We start from the raw sequence: 27,615 nt of genomic DNA on the forward strand, positions 1-27,615 counted from the left end.
GGAGGAGGGAGGCAGGAGGAGGGCAGAAGGGAGGAGGGAGGCGGGAGTCATATTCCCCACTGCTGGCCAGGACCAGGCATGTATGTCCTTGGGAGCAGCTGCAACACCAGCCTCGGTCACCAGCTCTCTTCAGGGTGAGCAACAAGCAGTTCTCAGGCAGCAGTCACAGCAGGGTCAGCCAATTCCTGACCTCAGGATCACAGTGACAGGGAGGTACCCTCGTTTGCAGTAGTCTAGCAGCAGCTTTGACCACTATCACTTTCTGTCCCTCCAGCGATGTTGTGAGTCTGTACTCCTTCGTGGGGAGTCCCTGCGTGCCTGAAATAACTACAGTGGTTTCTAGCTCTACTGTCTGATACATGTTTAAATAGAGAAACCTATCCAAAACAACATTATTAAACATGTGATCAGCTAGTCATGACACTGACCTCAACACTGGCATCTACAATCAACACGTTATCAGGAAATAAAGTGCATACATTTAGGAGAAGGCTGACTGCAACTGTTCACATTGTACTATACGGCTCCTGATGGGAAGACGCGTGCGTCCCTAAGAAACAGGCTCTGAGACATAAGTGTCTGTCTACGTTGCTCTTAGTGCATGTGCTGGCGTGACGAGCTGGTGTGACCACCTGTGCCGGGCACCATGCCAGTCATCCTTAACCGCATGCAACTGATAAACGACTCCCAGGAATGGGGACAGCTGCATTAGAACCACTGAATCACATACTGGGTTGAAAGCTTTCACGGTAGAAGTCTTTGCAGGAGTCAGCAGCTCTGAGTGCAGACGCTTCTCACAGGCTGGGGTCTGTCCTCATCAGTCACACAACAGACCTGTTATTCTCCCTCCTCTCACCTCCCTCCTGCCCGCCTCCCTCCTCCCTCCTCCCGCCTCCCACCTCCCTCCTGCCCGCCTCCCTCCTCCCGCCTCCCTCACTCCTTCCAAGTCCTCTCTGTGCATCCACTCAAGTCAACTCAATCTTCATTGCCAGATTTCAATTTTATGTAAAATTGCTTTCAAATTAGGAGGATATAAATTAATTAGTGAGCAAAATGTTTATTTTTATAAGCTTCCTGGAATGATTTGAAGCGAGAGTCCTATAGAAGTCTCACCAAGAAAATGGTTAAACCAGTAAACTTTTATTTATTTATTTATTTATTTATTTTGAGACAGCGTCTTGCTCTCTTGCCCAGGCTGGAGTGCAGTGGCGCGATCTCAGCTCACTGTAAGCTCTACCCCCCAGGTTCAAGCAATTCCCATGCCTCAGCCTCCCAAGTAGCTGGGATTACAGGCGTGTGCCACCATGGCCAGCTAATTTTTGTATTTTTAGTAGAGATGGGGTTTCACCATGTTGACCAGACTAGTCTCAAACTTTTGACCTCAAGTGATCTGCAAAACTCAGCCTCCAAAAGTGCTGGGATTACAGGCATGAGCCACCGCACCCAGCCCCAGTAAACTTTTGACTCAGCAAGATTTATGCTTTAAAAGCAACCTTTAGACAGATGAACCTAAAAAATACTTTCCTCCAAAAATAAAGTGTTTCTTAAACATAAAAGGCTGATTAAAATAGACATGAAATAAAAGTGCTGGCAGGGAGGTTTGGGTGGCCCCACGCAGGGCCACAGGACCCCTGAAAGCACTGCCCCCATGGGATGGAATGACCTGAGGGTTTATTTTTTCCCTACGCTCTTTACTTCCTCATGGGATTTTGCATTAGCACCAGCTTAGTACATGTTAAACCTCCGCAGCTAGATGATAAACTGCTCGATGTCAGGTGTACGTCTGATGAATACCCTTTATCCTGCCTTTTAAATTATTTATCACCTAGAGTAGCAACCACAGTTAGAGGGTAATAAAATTCTTGATAGATTTTGACCACCCCCATAAAATAGCTCTAAAGTTTGAAATAAGAGAGAACTCATGAAGCGCTCATGAGGCGTGAGAAGGCTCTTCCTAGGAATCTGTTTATTGACCCTTTCAGCAAGGCTGCGCTCTACACCCTGTGGCATCAGGAGTCACTTAAGCATCCTTGAAGACGTGCGGGCTGCTAACTCATTGTTTAAATGAGCATCTGAAAATTGGCCTCTGAAAGTAATGTATCCCTTGAGCCAAATATAATATAGCCTATTTTATGAAACCACAATAAAGTCGTGTTGAAATAATGCTTAGAAAGTGACTAAAAGCCACACACATTTTTTAGAGTCAAAGGAAATCAGAAATCAGGCTGAGAGCTCCCAAATGTTTGCTGTCCCTGGATTCACACAGAGAAACAGTGTCTACTATGGCCCATTTCTGTAACTGGAAAGCATTTAAATAACACAGCTTCTCCTATAGGAAACTCTCCAAAATAATTATGGTGCTCAGATGTCTGCCAAGTTTTGGTCTTGTAGCCTGGCCCTTGGAAAACCAGCTGCACTATGCAAAGTTTTAGCTCCCATCTCAATTGCTGGACTTCTCTCTTAGGACCATGAACTTTTAATAGTTCTGAAACAATGTTCTCTTCAGCGAGGGCTGTTTGCAGTATTCATTACAGACTCGAATTGGGCATGAAGTGGTAGGATCCTGAGACCTATGACCCACTCTTAAATCTACTGACCAGCTGGGGAGAATATCCCCATAAAAAGGTTATAAATATGCTCATTTTAATCACAGCCAACTCTTGACGCACAATTATCTCATGCAATAAGTCCCGTGCCATGCAAAGTTACAGACACAGGCTCATGCAAATCTCACAATAACCCAACAATCTCAGAACTTAGTATCATTCTCTTTTTCCTAATGAGTAAACGGAGGCTCAGCCGTGAAGTGCCAGTCCAATGATAGACTGCAGGCTCTAGAAATCCCCAGGCCAGGCTGCAAAGCCTGTGTGTATTAGTCTGTTCTCATGCTGCTAAATAAAGACATACCCAAGACTGGGTAATTTATAAAGGAAAGAGGTTGAATGGACTCACAGTTCCCCATGTCTAGGAAAACCTCAGGAAACTTACAATCATGGCAGAAGGGGAAGCAAACATGTCCTTCTCCACAAGGCATCAGGAAGAAGTTCAAAGTGAAGGGGGAATATCCCCTTATAAAACCATTAAGATCTCTTGAGAACTCACTCACTATCATGAGAAGAGCAGCGTAGGGGTAACCACCCCAGTGATTAAATTACCTCCCACCAGGTTCCTCTCAGGACAGTTGGGGATTATGGGAACTAAAATTCAAGATGAGATTTGGGCGGGGACACAGCCAAACCATATCACCGTGCCATAACCACATACTGTCTGTGTACAAAAACTCAACTTAAGCCCAAAATGATAGTGTCTCTGCTCCAAGAACACCCTCCTGCTTTCCCACCTTGACCTCTGTTATTTTCTACCATGCTTTTGGCCCTTCTGTGTCTCCTGCAAGGAGGACTCACTTCTTCTGCCTCAATGGCAAGTGGCCAAGCATTGCATTGTGACAGCTTCTGTATTGTTTTTTGTTTGGGGGTAATTCTTAAATTATTGAGTTTTTCATATTTTTTTTCCTCTTTCTTTACGATAGTTCAAATCTTTGTGCATGAGGGCCAAGGGCCTATTTCCTTGCTGCTCCAGAGTCCATGCGGCAAGCAAGGCAGGTGTGCAGCAAGCCAAGTGCAGGGAGCACTTACTTGTCCCCGCCCTTATCCGGGCTTCCCTCCTGCACATCCTGGGCCATCTACAGAGCTCTGGGGATTTGTCCACTGAAGTTAAGAAATGGAGAAATGCAGATCAGGACCTCTGTGGGGTGGGGCATGTCTGATTCAGTTTCTGAAGATTTCAAATAGCAAAACATTTCACATGCATACATTCCTCAAGTTTCAAATGATTATCTGAATACAGCAAATTTTCCAAAGTTTATTTTGTACATTATCCACCTGCCTACTCATTCCTGGCAGGAGACACAGAGGAGAAAAATGAAGTCATCTCAGCCCCACATCTTCAAACAGCAGTGCAGACTGGGTTTACCTGGTTTCTCATCAACATTTGACAGAGAGGAAACTCCTGTGGCCTGAAGCTGCAGAGACAGCTGGGGCTCGTGGGAGCTGATCCAAGGACCCCTGGGGAAGGGGGAAGCCGCTCTGCACCTGCAGACCTGAGAGGAATGGGTGGGACCCGCAAGGCTTCCCCAGGAGCCACCATCTCTGAATAGAGGTCAGCGGATTCGCATCTGTTTCAATAGCTTTAGGGAAAAGGCATCGAAAGGATGGGCCAATGACAGTCTCTGGGAGTTTCTGAGGAGGAGCCACAGAGTTCTGTCCTTAGCCTGCTCCTTTTCCAAAACCAGTTACAATGTCGTGGATGAAGAGACGTTAACCATCTGTATATCAAACAGAAATAGCATAAACACAAGGATAGTTTATAATAGGCTGGATAGCAAAATTTTTAAAAAATCATAGCTCAAAATTATGGTGGCTGCAACACTGAGCCGACACCTACAATATGAAAATATAATGAAGCCAAAGTCATGCACCTGGGTTGTGCACGTGCTAGAGGTGCAGTGTTTTCAACAATCAAGTAATCACCGATTTGAAACTAGGCAGTGAAAAAGCAAATGCTTAGATAATTTCATCAGCTCTCTAGAGTGAAAGCACTGCCTTTGGTAAGGGGGGAGTGATTATTTTCATACATGTTTCTGGTGTTGTACTTTAAAAGCAATTATCTCACAAAAATTTGTCAAAGATCACAAAGTTGTTGATTCTTGGCACAACTATGTTCTGATAACTTGTTCTATGACTGTGTATGGCCAAAAGTTTTTGGAAAGAGATCTAATTAAGGACGCCCCCGGCCGTGGAGATGGATGGTTAATATGAATGTCACTTCTGATGCTCCTGAGTTAGGCCATTAATTATTAACCAACTCAACCAACCATTAATCAACCAGGTGACCAAAAACCTCCTGTCATTGAAAAATGTTCAGATGAAGATGTTTGTAAGATTTGGGAATTATTATGCAATTTCATGGTGACAAAGCATCAGGTCTAGAAATGCTGAGCGAGGGGAACAGAGCTCACGTGTGATGACTGTGATAGGCCTGGATCTTTAGGGATTGCATGTGGAATGCAGGGTCCACTCAGATCCCTGGTGGAGCAGCCCTGTCCTTCTCCAGGTCATCATCATCATGAGCCTGGTCTGGAAGGCTGAGCTTTCAGTCGAGGTGTGCAGGAAATGATCGCCTCACTCTGCTCTTCAGGGAGAATTCCTGAAGAAAGACCTCAGCTTCTCACCTGGACCCATAGTCAAAGGCTGTAATGGAAACTCTATCCTCCTTAGAAAACATGTAACACGAGGAGGAAGGAGGAAAATACGAAAACACAACCAACCAGAATCAAGTGCACCAAACCAATGTCTGCATTCCTTCAAGAAAAGCTTTTCCCAAACACATACCCTTCGTTTTATTAGTTGCGTCCTTACGTTTTCATGTCTGCGGCGCAGCCCACGTCACGCTCATAGGAACATCATGTATCCTCCACCTACTCACATCTTTTTCATTGTTAATAAATTAGTTCAAAGCCTGTTTTTCTCTGGAACACTCATTTCCTAATCTTGCAGAGCCGAACCATTACTATCCTCTAAGTTTCTCGCGCCCATTGTGTACCTACTTCAAACCCAGCACACTGCCAAATGCTCTGAGGGGTCATCTTTGATGTTCCAAGGCCGGACTTTTCTGGGACAGACTTCTGTTGAGTTTAGGGCATCAGACCAAGCTAAGAGGGCCTGTCCTCTTTCGACCTCACACGTCTTTAACAAGAAGCGGCCACGGAGGGAGAGCATTGCTGTGGCACCCTGAGTTGGAGACGAATGAGACGCTGCAGACATCTAAAGGTTTCTTTAGATACCCCACAACATGACAGGCAGCCCCAGGACCCTGATAAATGAGGGTCCTCCTGAAGAACGGGACAGGGGCTCACAGCGCAGCGGAGCTCCCGGAGGGCTGCCTCCACCAAGCCACCCACCCCCGTGTTTCAAGCAAAAGAACAAGCATTGAAAGAGAATGTAAGTAAGTTGGCGAAAGGATTTACCAAGTCAGCTTCATAAACACCAGAAACGGTTACACTTCAGAGCTTTAAAAACATACTATTCCCCTAAACTGGTGATGGGAACTCTGCATGGAGACAGCTCTGGGACCAGCTTCCCCGTGCACAGCTTCCCCATGCACATTCGTCTGTTCACAGTCAGCTGCCCATTCAGCCGCACGTCTGCTTAATTAAAGGCCTGAACAGTCCATTTCATTCCTTGACGACTCTCGGCTTCCCCAGGCTGTACTCGAGGAGGGTGCTTTTAGACAGAAAAGGTGGTATCTAGCTACGGGGATTCCTTCTTGTGGAAACTCTGGACAATGTGATTTGTGGACAGTAATCCCAGCTGGATTAAAATTTCCCAGATGACGAGAGACCAGCTGAATTAAATCCCTGGGGTCCAGAGCTCAGGCAGCCTGGCACCCAATCAGCCTGTCCTGCAGGGACAGGTGCCCTGCCTGGGACCCAGAACCTTTGACAGCCAGCAGAACTGGGAGAGCAGCAGGCCCGTCGGAAGAGGGCGATGAATGGGGTTTCCGGGGGGCCGCCCCATCTTGATCCCTTCCCATGTGGGAAGAATCAAAAGACAGCACTGGGGGCATTTGGGGGTGACAAGGACCTGTCAGAGACCCTGAAGCCAAGGCTTGTGTGTTGCAGCTTGAGTGAGGGGACAACAGTGCGGCAGCTCCTTCCAGAGGAACAGTGATGTCACACATTGTGTGCACAAAACTCCAGGAACAGCAAAGGCAGAAGCACAGCTGTTCCAGTGACTGTGAAGCCTCCTCTCAGAGCTCGAGGCAGCAAGCAGGGCTGTCAAGAGCATGTTTCCCCCAGAAAAGAGAGCTGAAAAGAGGCCATGAGTCCCCCTTGCCTGCCCGCAGGCCAATGCGGAGGGTGGAACCCCTGCACAGCCCGTGTCCTGGGTCCCCCTGTCCTTCCCTCTCAGGGACCGGACTGCCTCCCGCCCATGCCTCCGTGGCTGGCCCAAGGTTGGAAACTGTGTTCGGAGAAAAGTGGTCTCTGTAGCAGTGAATGGCCTGGATAAAGATCATTCTCCAGTGGGGCACCATGCTCAAAAGCAGGGCCAAGGGACTGAAGGAAAGGCCTTCAGAGGCGGGCATCTATGAAGAGCAGGTAATGCCTTCGGCACAGTCCCACGAACTGTACCATGTACAGTTTAGTAATCTTGCAGCAGACCCTCCAGAATCCTTGTTAAATAGACAGACAAGAGTGAGACACGGGGACTTAAGAAAATGAATTAGTCAAATAAAAGTATAATTTATGTTGGATACATGCTGCTCGTTTTTGCATTTTCCAATTTAGACTATTTCTCCAAATTACATACTCCCGTTTCCTAATGTGAAAGCTGTGTTTAGTATCTACTACAGAGTGTCCGGAGACCTGGCCCACAGTCTTTTAAACAGACTGTCACAAACCGTTACTGAAACAGGAAACAGAAATCCAGTTCCATTTTGGAACGAAGTGTTTCACTTAAAGCTCAGTGTTTACTTATATTTTTCCAGGTGATATTAATTTATGGCAGCACGATGTTCTCCAGCCCTCGGTTTTTATTTGGGAGGTAGCCACACAGAGGACAACGGGATGTTACTGTTTTGTTTTCAAGAACGTGTATGTCTTGACCAGGCCCTTTGTTTTGTCAACCTAAAATATCAACAGAAAGAGAGGGTCTCCAAAGTGTGTGTTTATCTGGGAATGAACAAAGAATTGCAACTGCAGAATGCGTGAGCCATGGCAAACCTAGGGGGCCACAGGCGCGCCCAGGGAGGCAGAAGAAGGCAAGGGCTTGTGGGGTGAGGAAGGTGGCTGTGAAACATGCCTCCTCGGCAGGGATAGATGGCAAGAGTGGCGTTAGTCCAGGGCTCAACAGGCAGTCACTGGCTGATGTCCACACAGAAGGCTTCTCCGTGGGAGCCTGCAGTGCCTTTGTGCAAGGCTGTGGTTTTCCCCACCAGTGTGTGTGAGGGCCCCTCCTGTGGGCCTTTCTCCTCTGCTTAGCTGGGCTTGGCATAAGCGACTCCATTTGGATTCTGACAACTTTCAGTTTCTAGCAGAGGCACAGTGTGAAAGTGCCCCTTGCACGTGCCCTCACGGCTGTGCAGTACAGTCCACCCCTGTGCAGGCTGATTACAACCACATCTCAGGGCAAAGTGGCTCCTGCTGTATACTGAGTGCCTGCTGCCTCTCCCTGAGACGAGGACCGCAGGCTCAGAGCTAAAGGCCATTTTGAATCTGCCAATGACAAAGCAATATACGACTCCATTGAGTGGAAGTTTTTAACTGATTTCTTGTTTGAATTGGATCACATTGAGCAAGTACCAGAATCACTGGATTTTGTAGTTTTCAGTTGTTTTCTCCTTAAGGAACACGTCATTTTTCTTCCTTACATCCTGCCCCCAGAGAGTAATACAGACAAGAAGAGGAGGGAAATCTAATACAAATTAAAACTCAGCATGAAGCAAGCAATCAGGAGATAAATACCAGTTCCTGATATTAAAACAAGAGAAATCTTTTCTGTGCCACTGACATAACAGCTAACAGTGCACTCACCTAAGTCTCAACAAACAATATAACACTTTTCAAAGGGCAATTTTTATAAGGTGCTTCAATTGTCAGCCTTTGGCATAACCCTGTGGTCGGTAGAATCAGTTTTACTAGAGGAGAAAGGGTGTCTATAATATACTCAGCTCACAGCTAACCCAAAGTCAACACGCTGGCCTCTCAGGAACTGGATGGGGGGGTGGGGCGGGGGGGTGTTTCATGGTCATTTTCTACACCTATTTTTCTTGGGCTAGATTTTTACAAATATGTAACTCCTCTAAGGCTATGGGGCCTGGAGTGTGTCTCTTCTCTGAAGCTGGTTAAATGAGAAGCACCTTGTCTTGAGAATCACATAAACTAAGACGCCTATAATCAAACACAGCAAGTAGAAGAATGACCCTCCCGGCATGTCCAGAACAACCCCAGCCAACCCAGGCCAACCCCGGCAACCCAGACCAACCCAGACCAACCCTGGCCAACCCAGACCAACCCAGACCAACCCCAACCAACCCAGACCAACCCAGACCAACCCCAGCCAACCCAGACCAACCCCGGCCAACCCAGACCAACCCAGACCAACCCAGGCCAACCCCGGCCAACCCCGGCCAACCCAGACCAACCCAGACCAACCCAGACCAACCCCAGCCAACCCAGGCAACACAGAACTGGGCTGTCAGGGCCCTGGGTCTCTATCACCACATTTTCAGCCTACAAACAATTCATGCGGGTGTAGCCCAACATCTCCTTCAGCTGTTACCTGAAATTCTGGTAAAGACCCCTGGAATCTGAGTGATGTCACTTCCTGGCGCACTCTCCAAGATACGCTGGCCATTAAACACAGGCGTAGGTAACAGAATGCATTAAGTTGCCATGCACTTTAGCTAAATGATGTTTGGCTTTAGAGTGACTGGCCTATAGCCCTTCCTTTTGGGTGATAATCAGAGGGTAGGGCCCATTGCCTTTTGTGGTCCACAGTGATGCAGAGGAGACGCAGGCTGGAGCAGAATGTGGAGTGTCGCAGCCAACACAGACGGAACCCAAGTGCCTCAGACCTGTCTGCAGAAACGCCGTGGCCAAGTGTTCCTATTAACTGCATCAATTCTGATTTCTTCATAAAACGTAGGGAAAAATGCAGCTGTCTCCCACTTCTCTGGACTACCTCAAGTAATCTGGAGCTGTGCCTGCAGAAATCTCGCACACATTGTCAATTATTCCTGACGAGGAAAAAGAGGCTGGCGTCAGAATTCAGATTTTTCTACCTTCTTTCCTTTCACCCCAAGCCACAGTGGCGAAGCCTCTGCCTCTGCACAGGGAGCAGAAATGCAGACGCGGATGTGAGTCTGTGCGAGGAGTGAGACAGGACTGTCTCACATAACTTAAAAGTAAAAAGAATTAATTCCTCCACAATGTAGATTGTCTTTAAGGAACTTGCCTCTCATTGGCAAGACCTCTGCTTCATGTTGGGGCTACCTGAATAATTTCTTCAGTGACTGAGGAAAACAGGTGATGAGCTCTCAGCTTTCTGAGAAAGGCAGTTCTCGTCTTAACCATCGCCTTGCTCACTGCAGAACAGGGGAGCCAGATCAAGACCTTCACTCCGGTGTCCAACAAGGCTCCTGCCAGGCGATTAAATACGTAAACATGGAATTTGCTTCCTCCTCCAAGGCCCCTCGCCTCTAGAGTGAGAAAGTCCAGAGCTGGCCTGTTTTCTCTGGGCCTGCAGGCCGGCCTTCCTGGCTGAGCGGTGGAGCTGGAGCGGCTGCCCTGCCCTTACAAAAGGAAGAAGCAGGTCTGGGTGTGGAAGGCATATTTGCTTTCAGTTGCTCCTGGGGCCCAGGGCTCACACGGACACAGGCACGTGGCTTGGCTCGGCTGTGTATACGCCCTCGAAGAGCCGTAAAGAAAAGTTAGGCTTTCCGAGAGAGAGTGCACAAAACCTGGCAGGACACTGAGGGCTGGGTATTTGCTCCCTGGATTTGAGCCTATGCTATTTATTTTTAAGAAAGAAAGAACAAGTAGGTGAGAAAGAAAACCACCAAAAGCAAATGCTACGATAAAAAGAAACTCGAATTCCAAGAACGCCATGAGGGGCATTTGAGCTGACCTTCAGGCCACACTGGGCCAGTTCCGAACCTCTCCGGGCCTCTCCTACAGAGCGAGGAGTTGAACCGGATGCTCTCTGCTCACAACCTGCTCCAGTGTTCCTGCATCAAAGTTGCCGTCTGCCTTGGGTCTGAAACCCCAGCAAGCTGGAGGAAGGGGGCTCTGCAGTGCTACCATCCAGTGGCTTAATTCCTGAGGGGCAGCATCCTAAGCTCCATCTCCTGTGCCTGAGCCGATGCGGGTCTTCACGGTGAGGACGACCAACGTGCACCACCAGCCGCAGTGCTTTTCTACTGCCTGGAGCTCCAGGCATCTCGTGACCTTGGGGAGCAAACGCGAAGCAGGAGCCCCTGGGAGGAAGGGTCGGGGCAGCGCTTCACAGCATCCAGTGGGCAGGCGTGGGGTCCACATCACTGTGTTCATTTTGGGAATTTGAGCCCCATTCCAATTTGACCCAGATGGTGCTGGTGGCGGTGGTGGGGTGCCTGTGTGTCTGGTACGTGTATGTATCTGTGTTTGTGTGCCTGTGTGTCTGTGTACGTGTGTGTATGTACCTGTGTTTGTGTGTCTGTGTGTCTGTGTATTTCTGTGAATGTGTCTGTGTGTTTCTGTATGTCAGTGTGTGTGTGTGCATGTGTGTGTGTGAATCTGTATGTTGTCTGTGTGTGTGTCTGTGCACATCTGTGTGTATCTGTGTTTGAGTGTGTTTCTGTCAGTGTGTGCGTCTGTGTGTCTGTCTCTCTGTGTCTGTGTGTATCTGTGTTTGAGTGTCTGTGTTTCTATATGTCAGTGTGTGTGCGCGTGAGTCTGTGTGAATCTGTATTGTCTGTGTCTGTGTCTCTCTGTGTGTCTGTGCACATCTGTGTCTATGTGTGGGTATCTGTTTGTGTTTCTATATGTCAGTGTGTGTGCATGTGTCTGTGTGTGAATCAGTATTGTTGTCTGTGTCTGTGTCTCTGTGTGTCTTTGTGTCTGTGTCTGTATCTGTGTTTGAGTGCCCGTGTTTCTGTATGTCAGTGTGTGTGTGCATGTGTCTGTGTGTGAATCTGTATTGTCTGTGTCTGTGTGTCTGTGCACATCTGTGTCTATGTGTGTGTATCTGTGTTTGTCTGTTTCCGTATGTCAGTGTGTGTGTGCCTGTATCTGTGTGTGAATCTGTATTGTTGTGTCTGTGTCTGTGTGTGCACATCTGTGTCTATGTGTGTGTATTTGTGTTTGAGTGTTGGTGTTTCTGTATGTCAGTGTGTGTGTGCGTGTGTCTGTGAATCTGTATTGTTGTCTGTGTGCACATCTGTGTCTATGTGTGTGTATTTGTGTTTGACTGTCGGTGTTTCTGTATGTCTGTGTGTGTGTGTGTGTCTGTGTGTGAATCTGTATTGTTGTCTGTGTCTGTGTGTCTGTGTGCTCCATTACATGAGAGGACAACTTCATAACAATTCTTTTCTAGTTCCTTCAATAATAGACTGCAGAAGGTTCTCCATATGAGCCTGCCTTTCAACGAGTGCTTTATTGTACAGACTGTTTCTCTAGTGAGCTCAGTCTACATGTGCGTGTGTTCACATGCAGCTCAGATTTGCTTCCATGTGGGTAAGATAGGTCACCACAGCACTGAGTGAAACAAAGTTACAGAGGGTGGTACCTTTAATATCAATCCACTAATCTATGGACAAATCAATAGCGCTTCCTCATAGCACTGTCAGGAGTCATAAATGAACTCATAGGGAAAGCGCCTAGGCTGACACCATCTAAGTTCTCAATAAATATTTGCCATTTTGAATGTTGTGGTGGTGGTTGTTGACCCTGCTACTGTCTCCATTTGGTCCTAAGAACGGCCCTGTGGGAAGTCGGGGCTTCTGTGCAGCCGTTCAGGTCAGCACCCATGAGCTGCAGGAGCCTCCTCTGTGGAGATGCCCCACCCAGTCGCCAGGCTCTGTGACCTCGAGCAGGTGAGCACACCTCTCTCCCTCTTCCCTTCCTCTGCCCTCCCCACAGCCACCGCACAGACAGCCCAGCCTCAGCACGCATCAGCCACTCTGGCTGCCCCAGTCTCGTGCATCTCTGAACCATTGTCCAGGAGGCTGTTGAAGTGATTGTTTGGGGGGTCTCTATGTTGCCCAGACTAGATAGGAACTCCCAGGCTCAAGCAATCCTTCCGCCCAACATCTCAGCTTCCTGAGTTGCTGGGATTATAGGCATGAGCCACTGCACCCAAATGATTTATTAAAAATAAAAATATAATTATTGGCCAGGTGCAGTGGGTCACGCCTGTAATCCCAGCACTTTGGGAGACCAAAGTGGGTGGATCCCTTGAGGTCAGGCGTCCAAGACCAGCCTGGCCAACATGGTGAAACCCTGTTTCTACTGAGAAAAAAGAAAAAAAAAAAAAAATTAGCCAGGGCGGGGTGGTGTGTAGTCCCAGTTACTCGAGGCTGAGATGGGAGAAATGCTTGAACCTGGGAGGAGGGTTGTAGTCATCCAAGATCACATCACTGCACTCCAGCCTGTGTCACAGAGCAAGACTCCATCTCAAAAAAAAATAATAAAAATGATAATAATTATCCATGTCTCAGCCAAAACTCTTGCAGGATATGGTCCAAATGCCTTAGTGGGTCTGACTGGAATCCCTGCAGCCCTCCAGCCTGCTCTGCCCTTTTAGAGTATTGCATGTTGACCTTGGTTTGCTGACTCAATCTCTACTAACTCCTTGGGCTTCCTATATTTAGAGCATTTCTATAGAAATACCCTGGACAATAGCGCAATAAGAGAACTAAACAGAAACAGATAATCTCACTGACTTACATTTATGTAGAAGCAGAGCTAACTCACTGTCCAGATGGACAAGCTATGGAGGTCAGAAACTCCTCTACCCAGAGGGGCTTCCAGAAAAGATGCCACTGCATGCCCTTCCCAGTGTGGACTAAGGCTGGCTGCTTGGAAGCTCAATCCCACACTCAGCCCGAGTGCATCCAGCTTTCTACAGATTGTCCTCTTCATGGAGAAATGTGGGCATGGTGTCGGTCTCTGAAGGTGGCCTTACACGTTCTCTACCTTGTCGCTTCTATGTACCCCAGACACCAGGTACAAAAGATGGCTACTTTTGCAGTAAAGCATTTTGTACCTCAGCTTCCCCCTGACAAGGAGACTCTCTGTGGAGATGTGGATTAGAGAAATGACATCTCAGGGTGGAAAGGGCTTGGAAATAGTGGTGGGAAGACAAGACAGGCAGCCCTGCTCCTGTCGCTCTCTTGACACGGCAATAGCCTCACCTCTAGTGAGTCAGTTAAGTGGTCAGGAAGAAACCATGCATACGTGAACTCTAGGGCTGCCTGTTGGGAAATGGTATGTGCAAGAAAAGCCAGGGCTCTAAACAATAAAGAGTAATGTCAACACACAGCATGCCATGGTGAGAACAAAGGGGAAGCCTGCAGGGCACCAGGAGAGGCTCAGGCCTATCCTCTTCTCTCTCTCTCTTTTTTTTTAATGTAAAGGAATTTAATTGAACAATGAACAATTCATGAATCAGGCAGCCTCTCAAGCCAGAATAGGCTCTGATACTCCTGTGCAGCTACATGGTGGAAGAAGATTCATTTTTGTTCCATTCTTTGCTTCAAAGAGATTTATCCATTAGAGGCCGGGTGCAGTGGCTCACACTGTTATCTTAGCATTTTGAGAGGCTGAGGCAGGTGGATCATGAGGTCAGGAGATTGAGACCATCCTGGCTAACACGGTGAAACCCAGTCTCTACTAAAAATACAAAAAAATTAGCCAGGCATGCTGGGGGAGGGGAGGGGGGTGCCTGTAATCCCAGCTACTCAGGAGGCTGAGGCAGGAGAATGGCATGAACCCAGGAGGCAGAACTTGCAATGAGCCGAGATCACACCACTGCACTCCAGCCTGGGCAACAGAGTGAGACTCCATCTCAATAAATAAATAAATAAATAAATAAATAAATAAATAAATAAATAAATAAGTAAATAATCCATTAGAGAAATTCCAAAGACAACAATGCTATTCTGCTGCATTTGAATAAACAATTTTACACCTGAGTAAGGCAATGAGTGGGGATATGGTTTGGCTCTGTGTTCCCACCCAGATCTCACCTTGAATTGTAATCCCCATAATCTACACATGTCAAGGGTAGGATCAGGTGGAGGTGACTGGGCCATGGGGTCAGCTTCCCCCATGCTGTTCTCCAGATAGCGAGTGAGTCCGGATGAGATCTGTTGGTTTTATAAACATCTGGCACGTCCCCTTTTCTCTCCTGCTGCCATGTGAAGAAAGACATCTGGCACTTCCCCTTCTCTCTCCTGTGGTCATGTGAAGAGGGACATCTGGCACTTCCCCTTCTCTCTTCTGCTGTCATGTGAAGGAGGACATGTTTGCTTTCCCTTCTGCCATGATTGTAAGTTTCCTGAGGCCTCCCCAGCCATGTGGAACTGTGAGTCAATTAAGCCTCTTACCTTTATAAATTACCCTGTCTCGGGTATTTCTTCATATAGTATGAAAACAAACTAATACAAGTGGGTTACTATTTAACAGAGCAAAATTGTAAATAAAACATGGACTTCAACTATATTTTTAAAGAGCATATCAAAGAATGCTCCAAAAAGTAGCATTTCATGGTAGATAATGTGTGTTCCTTAGGAGACACTTTTAAAATCAGAAATCTGACACTGGGATCTAACACTATTCTCCTCCGGAGACGTATAACTTGAAATTATACGTTTCAAGTAAGTTGATTACATCAGGAAAAGCATAGAGAAAAGATGCATTAAATAGGACAGAAACTCAGAACACTAAAGTGTGTCTGCTGAAATTCACACTTGAACAATTTATCTCAGGAATTTCTGAAAGCTAATTAACAACTAACAGGCAGTCCACTTACCCTTCTCTGTCAGAGAGGGAAACCTCTGACGTTTCTGAAAGATTGTCCTTAATTTGACAAGTGAGAAGAGAACTAAGAAAAAAAGTAAATCATGCTGTCCGAGAAAACATCATAGGGGTTTCCATAGCCTGCGGTTATTCATCACAAGCCAGGTTTTGAGAGGTTTTCTACCTTGGTTGGTTATCCAGGGTGTCCAAGTAGTTTGACATGCAGCTTATGCATCAGGGCACTGCAGCCTTCGTCTCCAATTAAATTCTTAAGGAATTATCAGGAAGAACATAACTCAATTGCTCCTATCAGCTGGGCCATTTCCATTAGTCTTGCCTTTATTCTGGAAGTAATAACTGCAGTGCTCTGGCCAATATCCAACCTGGATAATTGGATTTTCCCTGTCTCGATCCCCCTTGGAATTAATTTCTCCTGCAGAAGCGATTTTTCACATTCACTCCTTCGCTCTGAACAGTGTCTGTGCTGCCCACACTGTCCGGGGTTCCCTGACTCAAAGGGCAGTATCTGGGGTGAGGGTGAAATGTTCTTGACATTGGCACAAGTCTGGAAAAGAGTTTACAAGAATTCTACCATAATCTTTTTAGACATAGGGAAAATTTTCGTATATATCAGTCTCCATTTTCCCAATATTTCAAACTGAAATAAGGTTGCTTTCTTGTTCAAGAGCATTCATCCCAGGGTCATAAACCTGCAATCCTCACAGCCAGGGTTCCGCTCCAGAGTACAGGAGCTGGATTTCTATAGACTTGCATCTCCCAGAACATTGGCAGGTGCCACCTATGTAACAGGCATGTAATAAATATTTGCTCGCAAAATTAGAAAAGAAAGGGATTTGTAATTCTCATGAGAAGGTAAAGCAGAGAAGGCACCATGCAGTCTTAGTATTCTGCCAGCTTTGGGTTTAAAGACATAGGGGAATCAGGAAGACAAGCGCTTCCAAGTGAAAACAATACACATGATTCAGTGACGAGATGAAATACAGATAGCTAAAGAATGCTCAAGGTATCTGACTTGCTTGGTTTGGTGGAGGGGAGAGACCACAGGCAAATATTACCTGCAGGTAGAGCTGTGTGTTTCATGCCTTCTGAGCAACCTGGTGCAGGGGATCTGAAGACCTGAAGGTGGTGACCACCAACCTCAGGCAGCACAGAGCCCGTACGGCAGGAACCTTGAGAGCGAGCTGGATGACAGCCTGCAGGAGCACAGTGACCATGACTGGTACGTAGAGTAAAAGGGCCGCAAGACACAGCGCATGTAAACCGAAGCTGTAGGCTTTCTAACCATGGCAGGCACCGGCTACACAAGGGACAGCTGGCCGTGGAGACCTTCCGATTCCAGGCAGAGTTCCCGCTGTCCGGACTGGCCTCAGTGTGGTCTCATCTGAAGCACACAGCCTCAGAGAAAGAAGGGCCCTTTTAGGAATACCATGGTGGTTTCCCGCCTGAGTCAGTGGCAAACATGAAGTAAGTGAGCCTTGCACTATAGGAGGTTTTAATTTGATTACGGTAGAGCCTCAATCAATTCAGATGAGATAGGAAGGAAGTCTAAACTAATCACTGTAGGCCAGTTAAAAGCATACTTGTTATTTTCAAGTGTATACCGTACTTGGAAGGCTTTTAAAGTAGTTAATCATTTAGGATAAACTGCTTTAATAGAGTTAGGAATTATTTGCAATAGAATAACAATTGTTTAGAAATTAATTTAATATATTTGATAGTGTTGGAGACCAGCTTGTTCTCAAGTTATTTAAACTGTCTCTGAAATATTGCTTACACTATTAAATTGTCTGGCAGACGCCTTTTTCAGGATGAATGTAAATCTAAACTTTATTCCGTCTCTCTTCTGCATAATCATAACTTTCAAAGTAACGCAGGCCAAGCTGGCCAGAGCTGACTGTCCTGTTGTCGTTCAGAATGCTCCCTGCTGTCTTTGGGAATTTTTTAAATGGCACTTTATCTTTAAAAATCTGGCTCTAAAGGAAACCATAAAAGAACACAAGCCACATTGCTTCTAAAATAGCTCAACAATGTGATGTTGCAGTCACCAGCGCTGCCCAGAACTCAAGTTCCCTGATTCATGCTGATGGTCATTTTGTGTCAGGTCATCTAACACTTGGTTCTCTGACATTCTAGCAAATTTCTGGGTATTTTAAGATTAAGATATTTATTGTCCTATTATGTTGAAAAAACAAATAAAATTGAAGCCCATAAATTTCAGAAATTGGGTCCGAGTCTAGTGGAGACTAGGCTTTCCTGCCATCGCTGTCTCTCCCCAGCCGGATGCCCGTGTGCCGGCTGTGTCGAGAGCCCATAGTCCCTGCAGGAGACGATGGCACCTTCCCCGTTGCCTAAGCTGGGCTGCTGACGTCCTGAGTGCACCGTCTTCCTGTCTGCATCTGTGCTCACTCCATGCGGGACATTCCCAGCCCATCCATCATCATTCCCTGGCCCTGTCTTAACTCTCACAACCTCTCCTCAACTCTATTTTTTTTTTTTTTTTTTTTGAGACGGAGTCTCGCTCTGTCGCCCAGGCTGGAGTGCAGTGGTGCGATCTCTGCTCACTGCAAGCTCCGCCCCCCAGGGTCACACCATTCTCCTGCCTCAGCCTCCCGTGTTGCTGGGACTACAGGTGCCCACCACCTCGCCCGGCTAATTTTTTTTTTTTTTTTCTGTATTTTTAGTAGAGACGGGGTTTCACCGTGTTAGCCAGGATGGTTTCGATCCCCTGACCTCATGATCCGCCAGTCTCGGCCTCCCAAAGTGCTGGGATTACAGGTATGAGCCACCGCACCCGGCCAACTCTCCTCTTAATCCCAATACCCGCCTCTCCTCGACTCATCTCTTAATGCCACTACGCTGGCTCTTTGCCATTGGATGCCCAATGAATTGCAAGCCGTGTGTTGTTACTAATACAGACCAGCTGGTTTGTAGGGCCCAGTGCAAAATGGAGCATGGGGGCCTCGCATTTAAAAATTAATTAGTTGATGGTGGTGATAGCACAACAATAAAGCGAGGGTCCTGTTGGAGCACTGGGCCCCGGGGCAATGGTCCAGGCCACTCCCACGCAGCCGGCCTTGCGCTAATAATACGCCATAGGATAGATCTGTTTTCTTGGATGGGAAATAAATGGGTGGATTAACAATCTCAGATTATTTTATCCCTGGCAGACCCCATACACTTGGCAATCCATGTCAGCATGCCTCTCAGGGAAACGACCTGCGTCCTGTGTACTGGAGGCGTGGCCTCTCAGCGAGGTACTGGACACATCCCCCACCTCTCCAAGCAGGCCATCCAATCAGGCGAGACACAGTCCCATGCATGGCAGAGAGAAGAAAACAGAAATTGCACTGCGGTCAGGCCAGGAGGGGTCCCATCGGTCACAACAAGCAGTTCACATTTAATCTGGAGCAAGGAGACCCTGACCATCGGAAGCAACACAGGCCAGGTCTGGGGTTTCCAGACACTTCTTCTCGCTGCATGGATGAGGATCAGAATCTACTTACAGTCTATTTGGAAACTCACCTGGAGGAAGCAGCAGGGCAGCCAGAGAGATGCCGGAGAGCTAGGAGCAGAGACAGGACTTGTCCAAGCGGATGTGAGTGTGGGACAAGAGCAGAGTGCCCCTGGCCCGTCAGAGTCCTAAACTTTTGCTTGAAAGGTCGTGGGAGAAACCATGGCTCCAGTTTCCTGTCCTGTCTCCAGAGTCCACGAATGTAGTGCCCTGGGCCCCTGGGAGACCCGTCCTTGTGTGTGAGAAAAGCCCCTGCCCAGCCGCATCGGTGAGAAAGAGCCAGCCCACTCGGTTATTCACACCCAGCCGTCGAAGTGTCAATTAATAAACAGAAAAAGCGCCCAGCACCCTCCCGTACATAATTAGACATTTGTTAATCTTTCCTCTACATGTTGAGGAAAATAAAAAGCCTTTGTTTATTTAATTTCTCTTTTCCTGTTCTTGTTTTTTTGAGAATGATGAATTCCCACGTTCCCCCAAGCCTTCTCCAATGTCTCCTCACTCTTAAACATGGAGACAAAATATCAACTAAAGGAAATATTGTAATAAAACCCCACTGAGAATTTTGCTGGCCTTGCTGCAAGAGTAGCCATATCGCTCCTTTGTAGTTCTCATCTTTCATGTGCCCTCTGCAGGGTGCATCCTGTCCCCTTTTTTTCCCAGGAGAAAAGGCAAGCACTGAGTGAAAGGCTCGCTTCACCTGTGTCACCTGCACCTGCTCAGGCTCCCTCATCTGCTGGGAAGGAGCTCCCTGCAACACCCCCGCAGTGCAGCCGCATCTCAGGATGCTCCCACAGACACCGGTTCTTGAAAACCACCTTTTACCAACCGCTTGAGTCCTCAGCACCCCTTGTCCCTGCTGTTCCTGTCTCATGAAGCCTGTGGGATGGCAATTATATGTGTGATTCTTCTGAGATTTTATTTGCAGCAGTCTTTCCTCAATAAAACTGATTTAATGGTCCATTTCACTGTTATGCTTCCTAAAAACTGCAATTTTCTTCAAAAGTGTTACTAATCTTATTCATCTGCAAATTTAATTTCATATTTAGACATCAAATTTAGTGGTCAAAAAATAAAATAATGTAGATTCAGCTCTCTCTTCCAAGTGGTGCCGTGTGGAACGGTCTCTTGCCGTATCTGGGACTCCCCATCCATACCCAAGAGGCTGAGTTGATATTCTTTAGGGATCATGCCACCAGACAGCTCTCAAAAGCAGAATGCCAGATTAAAAATCCTCTGTCACAGACAGCCTCGCATCCCAGCCTCCTCGACACCCAGTCCTTGTCCCAGCCTCACAGAGCATCTGAGCCTGTGCCCTGAGCAGCTGGTTCTGGCATGAGCCTGTATGGGCGCAGAGTGCAGACAGCTCACCCAGCTACCCACATCCCCAGGATTCCAGTATTATGTTTTGTTCCCAGTTCAGCTGAAATTTAGAAGACTCATGTCTGTAAATTCAGTTTTGATCTGACAGCAGGGATCACAGAAGTTGACATTTTCAGTAGGCAGAATATTGACACCTCATGCCCCCTTTGCGAGGCTCTCAAAGGCCACCAAGCGAGGTCCTGGCCGGCTCCTGTCTGCTTTGTAGAAAAGGTAAACATCGAGGTCCTTACGTGTCACGTGATACCTGGCAGGAACGTGTTGCTCCTGGTCTAATTACCTTTTGGAAAATGTCCTAAGCTCCACTTAGGGCGAGGTAAGGATCATTATATGCTCTCTTAGAAAACCATAATTAATCTTGAAAAAAATTAGAATAGTGCTAAAATCGTGTTTGAAAACTCCAGTGGCTGCCTCTAAGGTTTCTACACGAGTCAAAGACTGTAATTACACCGGCAATTGCTTGCGGCCCCAAGAAAAGAGATGCTCCTGGCTGTAGATGTGAAGAGGCCCTGTCCCGTGCCCCTGAGGGAGAGGACTTGACCATTCGTGAAGGCTGCTGGGTCCACAGAGCTTCCAGAGACACTTGGGAGAGAGGCGGTTTGACCAAAATAAAGACCATTTCCTAGACTGCGTGCCAGGCGGAGAAGCTCTGGGGACTCAGGAGAGGACCCTGGCTTGGGGGACAGGGCAGTAACAGGGGCCATGCCCTGCCCAGGCTCCCTGAGGGGCTCCTCATGCCACCCTGTCCTCACTCTGGTGCCATTGCTGAACCACCAACACCAGGACGCCCACAGAAAGACAGTGCAGTTTTCCCCTGAGCTGGTGGAGGAAGGAACGGCTCCCAGAAGACGTCAGACTTCCCTGCACCTTCCTGACCCCCAGGGCCCAGCTTCTGTGCTGCCTTCCGGGAAGCCTGGACCACAGTGCCCGAGAGTGAGATCAGACTGCACGCAGCGCAGTTCGTCATGATCAGGAAAACGGGTGTTCCCCTCCAGTGTAGACCGAAACAAAGCAACACCCGGAGGAAAGCCAGCCTGCTCATTCGACTCAGATTGCTCCTGAGAATGAGAGTCGGCCGGAAAAACCACATCTGAGGATGAAAGACACAATCGCATGATCAGGAAACGTGAGAGGAAGGGCTCACTCTAGGCCATGAAATCACTTATTTTGACTTCACTTTAGATCAAAGTCTCCATTGTAAGTTTTTGAGCCAACTCCCCTCGGCCGATGCTCCTGCCCTGAACCCGCCAGCGACTCAGCCCGCTCTGCTCTGGACAGGTGCATCTCCCTGCGCCTCTGTCTTTCGCCTGCATCTCCTCTCTGCGAAGGTCATGCCAATGGCCTTTTGCCTTGCTGCACCGAGGGCCTACGAGCCTGAATCACAAATGCAGCTGGTGCTGCAGCTAAAGCAAGCAAGGGGCTGTGCTGGCTCTTTCCCCTCTCACTCAGCAGGAGGGGCCCTGAGGACTGACAGAGATCACAAACCCAGCGCTGCTGTTTGAGTAAAGGCTGGGGTCACCCTCTCCCCAGATGGAGATCACGAACCCAGTGCTGCTGTTTGAGTAAAGGCTCCAGTCACCCTGTCCCTTGACGGAGATCACAAACCCAGTACTGCTATTTGAATAAAGGCTGGGGTCACCCTCTCCCCAGATGGAGATCATGAATCCAGCGCTGCTGTTTGAGTAAAGACTGGGGTCACCCTCTCCCCAGATGAGATCACAAACCCAGTGCTGCTGTTTGAATAAAGGCTGGGGTCACCCTCTCCCCAGATGGAGATCATGAACCCAGTGCTGCTATTTGAGTAAAGGCTCCAGTCACCCTGTCTCCTGATGGAGATCACGAACCCAGCACTGCTATTTGAGTAAAGGCTGGGGTCACCCTCTCCCCCGATGGAGATCACGAACCCAGTGACACTCTTCAAGTAAAGGCTCAGGTCATCCTCTCCCCACACTGGAAAGCCCATTCAAGACCAGTGCTGCGGGGCCCTAGATAAGCAAAACCACATGGCTAGTAAGTCAAAGCTTACCAATATCACTCAGTACAGATTAGCCAGAAGGGTCTTCTAGTAGGAAAAGAAAACCACCTACATCCTTCGTTCCCACCTCGCAGATGCCAAGAACACAGAGATGCAGTCTCTACCTCCCCAGGGACCCTGTGAGGCATGGGGCAGAGCCTGCAAGTCCACACCCACACCACACAATGTGCCTCACCAGGTGGGAACACGCTGGACAGGTGCATGTGAGTGGCTGGCCACCTGGGCATCCCAAGGAAGTCATCCTGAAGGATGCATGGGAGCCACAGGGGCTAAGAGAGATGCAGCTCAAGCAGAGGGAAGAATTCCTGCAAGGCTCAGACATGGGAGCCACAGCCAGGCCCAGACACGGGAGCCACAGCTGGGCCTGACATGGGAGCCACCGTGGGTCTTGGACACAGGAGCCATGGTGGGGCATGGACAAGGGAGCCACGGCAGGGCCCAAGAGACACACCACGGCCCCGACACAGGAACCACAGCTCAATGCAAGTGTGTGGTTCTCCAGCCTCACAAGAGGACCTGGGAGGATGTCAGGGGGCTGGGGAGGCTGGAGAGAGAGTAACCCTGTTATTTAAAACTCCAACCAGAGTGTGATCAGAGATGCCAGGGCAAGATAAAGTGAGGTGAACTTATTCAAGAAGAAGGTGTGGATTTTAAAAAGGTCTGGTTTAAGAAGATCTGATGTAGGAAGGTATGGTTTAAGAAGGTGCAGTTTAAGAAGGTGCAGTTTAAGGTGTGCTTAGGAAGGTGTGGCTTTGTGCCTCTTTTTAGAATTTCTGCTACACAAGATGCGATAGTCCCAGGAGGAAACTTACCAATGAAAGAATCTTCAAAAGCCAAAACAGTGACCCAGTCCTCACTATGTAGCCTCTTAAGCCAGACCCTGATCTCCTGTGCCATATAATAAAATGATGCCCTCCAAAGATTCAGTGGTCATTTGCTGCCAAACACCAGCTAAGATGTGAATAAGTATTTGGTGACAAATACACGGCTCACCCCAAATAAGTGAATTTTGTGTGAAAATATTATCAGCTTTACATGGAAAATAAAGGACCTTCATTGGCAAAAGCTTAGAAAAGCAACTTCAAAAGAAAACAGTAACTTTTAAGAAGAAAATATGTCAGCCTACATGGGACTTGAAGGATCTTTCTACTCAGATGTTGCCATATTATTTTGTAAATAGGTTTCTCCTCTCTACCAGGAACAGCCTCTATCCTGGAGCTATTTTAAGACCTACTTGTTTTTTCCTAATAAGGATAATTATCTCCAAATAATCAAAATAATTAAGTGGTCATGAACAGCGCACTCCCAAACATCACAGCAACAGCACAAGCTGACCTTTGCACAGTTTGCGTCACGCGGCCTCGGTGCCTCAGCAGTCTGGCTTTCATTTGAGGTGCAGGCAGGGAAACACCGTCTTCGTCGTGAGCATCTAACCATCCTTCTCCTCCCGTCTTAGCAGAGAGGACCATGGTTTCTGTAGCCCTGACGTGCCCATCCTCACAGTGTGGGATGCTCTGTCTCCAAACGGCACGTCTGACACTCAGAAAAGACAATGACATCATTCCATGTTTCTCAATATCAGGGACCAGTTGTTCTCACTGGACAAACGACTGTGTCATCTTTAAATCAGTAGTCTGGGTCTGGAGTGTCACAGATTCAATTCCACAGTGAAAAGGTCTTCCTACCACGTGCACTCCTGGGAGGCAGCAGAAGCCACCCTCCGTCATGATCCCTTTTACCACTGAGAAGCACAACGTGACTTCCATAAATTGCACTCGTACCACATGTGTGAAGACCACAGTGCAGCTTGGCTTAGAAGTCATGCAACTTTGTGTTATAGAAAAAAAAAATAAGTTAAGAGCCTTGGACCATTCAAGAAGTACCCTAGGGGCAAGAGACGGACTGAAGCTTATGTGACAAGGTCAAGACCAACCAAAACCAGCAAATGTTTGTTGAGGGCTTTCCATGCAGCAAGCACGTGGGAAGTTCATTACGTCTTTTAAGGAAACATCTTGCCCACCAATATTAAAATCGGACTTCAGAGACAAGAGATTACACCAGATAAGGGAGGAGGAGAGCTCCCTCCTGACAGGGCCATCAGGGGGATGGAATTCAGCCAGCAGCTGAGCACAGCCTGCAGACACGGTGTCAAAGGCAAAATGCCCTTCACTAGGCATGTGCATGGACGGGTGTCGTGTTCACACCGTCATGATCTCTTCCCCCACCCTCACCTGCAAGATCCAGAAAGAAGCTGATTGGTTCAACAGAAAGCAAGGTGATTGCTCACACAAGGACCATACTCTGATTTAAAAAAAAAAATAGTAGAACCAACAGATTCCTCAAACCTGCCTCACAAGGAAGACACTGGGGAGGTACACGGCTGGGAAACCATGAAGAACTAAGACAAAGACAGTTCCGAACAAGCCAAGTCAGTCAACAGCGCGGTGTTTACCAAGAGCTGGCAGAACAGCCGCGCTGCGTGTTCCCGGAACCACGTTCCGCCCTCTGCTTCCCCGTGTCAAGCATTTTCGTTACTAATGTTGTGGAATCGCTACAAACACGTAGCAACGAAAAATGTATACACTGTGGATATTCTGCTCTTCTCTGTCCTTATTTACAAACCGAACATCTTTACTTTTTACAATTTAAAACCCTTTCTATCAATGACAGTATAAATCGTACAGGAACCACGAAAGTTTACTAATCAGGAATTCATCCAGTTTCTGCGAGAGACCAAGATTAAGCACGCACTCTAAACAAACTACACGGTAGTGTGATTTTCATGTCTCTGAGACGCTGGTTAAACATACACAATCTGAAGATATTTAGAGAAAAAAATGTCAAAATGAAACAAACGGCAAGTAGCTCTGAAGCTTCTCAATGATATCACATTCACCCCATGACGTCTTTTTGTGACTGCATTTTTCAATTATTATAAATTTTAATTCACCTGTTTAATTCCAATATTTCTTTGTAATTAAACTCAATACATACATTCAACTCACGTTTTCTTAAAACCTGAACTTTAGCTTCATGAACTGTTGATTCAATGCAAAAGGAATGTCAGAAAATGACAGTGAAATGTAGGTAGAATCAATAAAGGGTTCTTTGGGCTGTGGGGTTCAGGAACATCCAGAGATGTTGGGGTGCTGTGTGATCTGATTTGCGAGGGCCCTTTCTTTCTCTTCCATGTCTGACCTTCCATACACAGCAGCAGGGAGGAGCCCCTCAGGTGCTCCACGTGTGGCTCCTGGACCCCTGTCTCCCTGCATGGACTCAGCGCCCTCTGCAAGGAGGCAGGAGGCCCCAGAGTCAGACAGGCCACCTGGGAAATGGTCAGATAAACTCTTTCATTCTACATTTGCAAGAAACTTCATCATGGGGCCTGCCTGTGGATTTGGGCCACACTTGTGGGTGCTACTCACCTTGTAGCTGGCGGCCCTTGTACAAGTCCCGGGCTTTGGCTGGGTGGGCCCTGGCCGTGTTGTCACATTTCGGCTGCTCATACCTATGGGCGGGGGGAAGGCAGGGGAAGGAGAGAGAAAACAATGGGCTTGAGACGAGCTGTGGTTTGTCTTCCATTTCTGCAATGTCCTACCCCAGCATACACCATGACCTGTGGCTCTCATGCTGCAACACCCATGACCTCACTCCTTTCTGTCACCTTTGTGGACATTTGGTAGAGAAAGCTATTCTTCCAGTCAGTAGGAAGAAGCACACTGTGACTTCAGTCACACTGCAGGGCCGTCTCTCCATCGGTCTCTGAAAGGAATCTCATCTAGCAGCTGTCAAGTGCCCACACCTCCCCTCCTCCTACTGCAGGGCTGTATGGAGCAAGCACTTGAGGTGTTTCATCGGAGCAGGAGTGTGTGCACGAGGACAGAGGGTGTGACCACTACCCCCACCCTGCCCAAGGGAAGGACACAAAGGACTTCAGGATTTAGATTCCTGTAGCACCAAAGGCCAACTCATCTCCAATCCACCTCATGAAGCTACGAAAGTTTGCCTCAGTGTTAAAAAAAAAAAAAAAAAAAAATAGACTCTCTGGTCCCACTTAGCATCAATGGCAAACTGCAGGTTAAGTCCTGAACAGGTGGGGCTGACATCCAAGAGGGCAGGTGCCCTGGTTGCTGCGGTTGCCAGGCTCATGGGAGCAGGTGGCTCCATGGTTCTATTGAATTTGCAGTGGGAACCAGGGCGCCTGTCCCTAAGGGTGTCAGATCCAAATCCAGATAAACATAAACACTGACATATGTGTGCCGTTCGGCAGCACTTGACCAAGGCCTGCTTTGTCCAGGTTTTATCCTTGTCCTGGGTGTAGGGCAAGGAGACCCCTCTCACGGAGACCACCAGCCTCATCCAGCGGAGGAGGTGGACATTTAAATAGAGCTAGGGCCACCAGGAGAACCTGCCTCCCGGAGCCCCCACCCCAACGGAGGACGATCTTCTGCACACAGAAGTCCTTCACCGTGGCTTTCACCAAGTGGAGCTTCTCACCAGCATGAAGGAGACGCTAGGGAGGTGTGTTACGGGAGATGGGAGATTCCTGGGTCAGCGCACCCACTGCCCCTTCCTGTGGACTCGCAGGACCCCAGACAGCCCACACCAACCTTCCTGGCTTCCCGTCCACTCAGCTGACCTTAGGCTGGATGGCGGCTCCCCAGCCCCCCGCCCCTCCCGTCCATGATGTCAGACACGTGGAATCCTTCGTGGTGGCCTCCTCAGGCCCTGGCAAGTGACACACTGGGAGACACAGAGTCCGCCGGCACTGTCATGGGGCACAGGTGCAGTCTTGGGGCTCCGGAAAGACTCCTTGGAAAATGAGGAAGATAAGCAGGAGGCCGGCAGGAGGGGGTGTGGGAGGAATGTGCCGGTCCGCAGCCCTGAGGCTGTCAGGAGCCCAGCGTTCTGCCCGTTCTCATCCTCTCCCTCTGCCCTATTTTCCTTTTTCATTCTTAAAGAAAGGGCTACAAGATCCTATTTACTTCACAGAGATCATTTTAGGTTCTATTTTTTTCATTGCTTACATGCTTTTCAGTCATAGAAAATAAAACGAAATTTCTCTCTAAAGGGACATATGTAAAGTGTTCTAACAGAGGCCCCAGAGAGTCC

The 27,615-nt window shown here is 48.0% G+C and overlaps 1 protein-coding gene across 2 annotated transcripts in view; it reads right to left on the reverse strand.

Moving 5' to 3' along the window:
• LOC111527890 (SPARC-related modular calcium-binding protein 2) overlaps positions 1-27,615 on the reverse strand; it is a 64,532-nt gene that overhangs the window by 28,706 nt on the left and 8,211 nt on the right. The window contains exon 2 of one of the 2 annotated variants that reach the window (XM_026449563.1): positions 25,929-26,011. The gene's annotated coding sequence lies outside the window, so the exon portion shown is untranslated. Of the gene's footprint in view, positions 1-19,080; positions 19,496-25,928; positions 26,012-27,615 lie in introns of those variants that run through there. The other variant, XM_026449564.1, reaches the window with a different exon arrangement.

This window comes from Piliocolobus tephrosceles, unplaced genomic scaffold, assembly GCF_002776525.5.
Source record: "Piliocolobus tephrosceles isolate RC106 unplaced genomic scaffold, ASM277652v3 unscaffolded_1254, whole genome shotgun sequence".
Lineage (NCBI taxonomy): Eukaryota > Metazoa > Chordata > Mammalia > Primates > Cercopithecidae > Piliocolobus > Piliocolobus tephrosceles.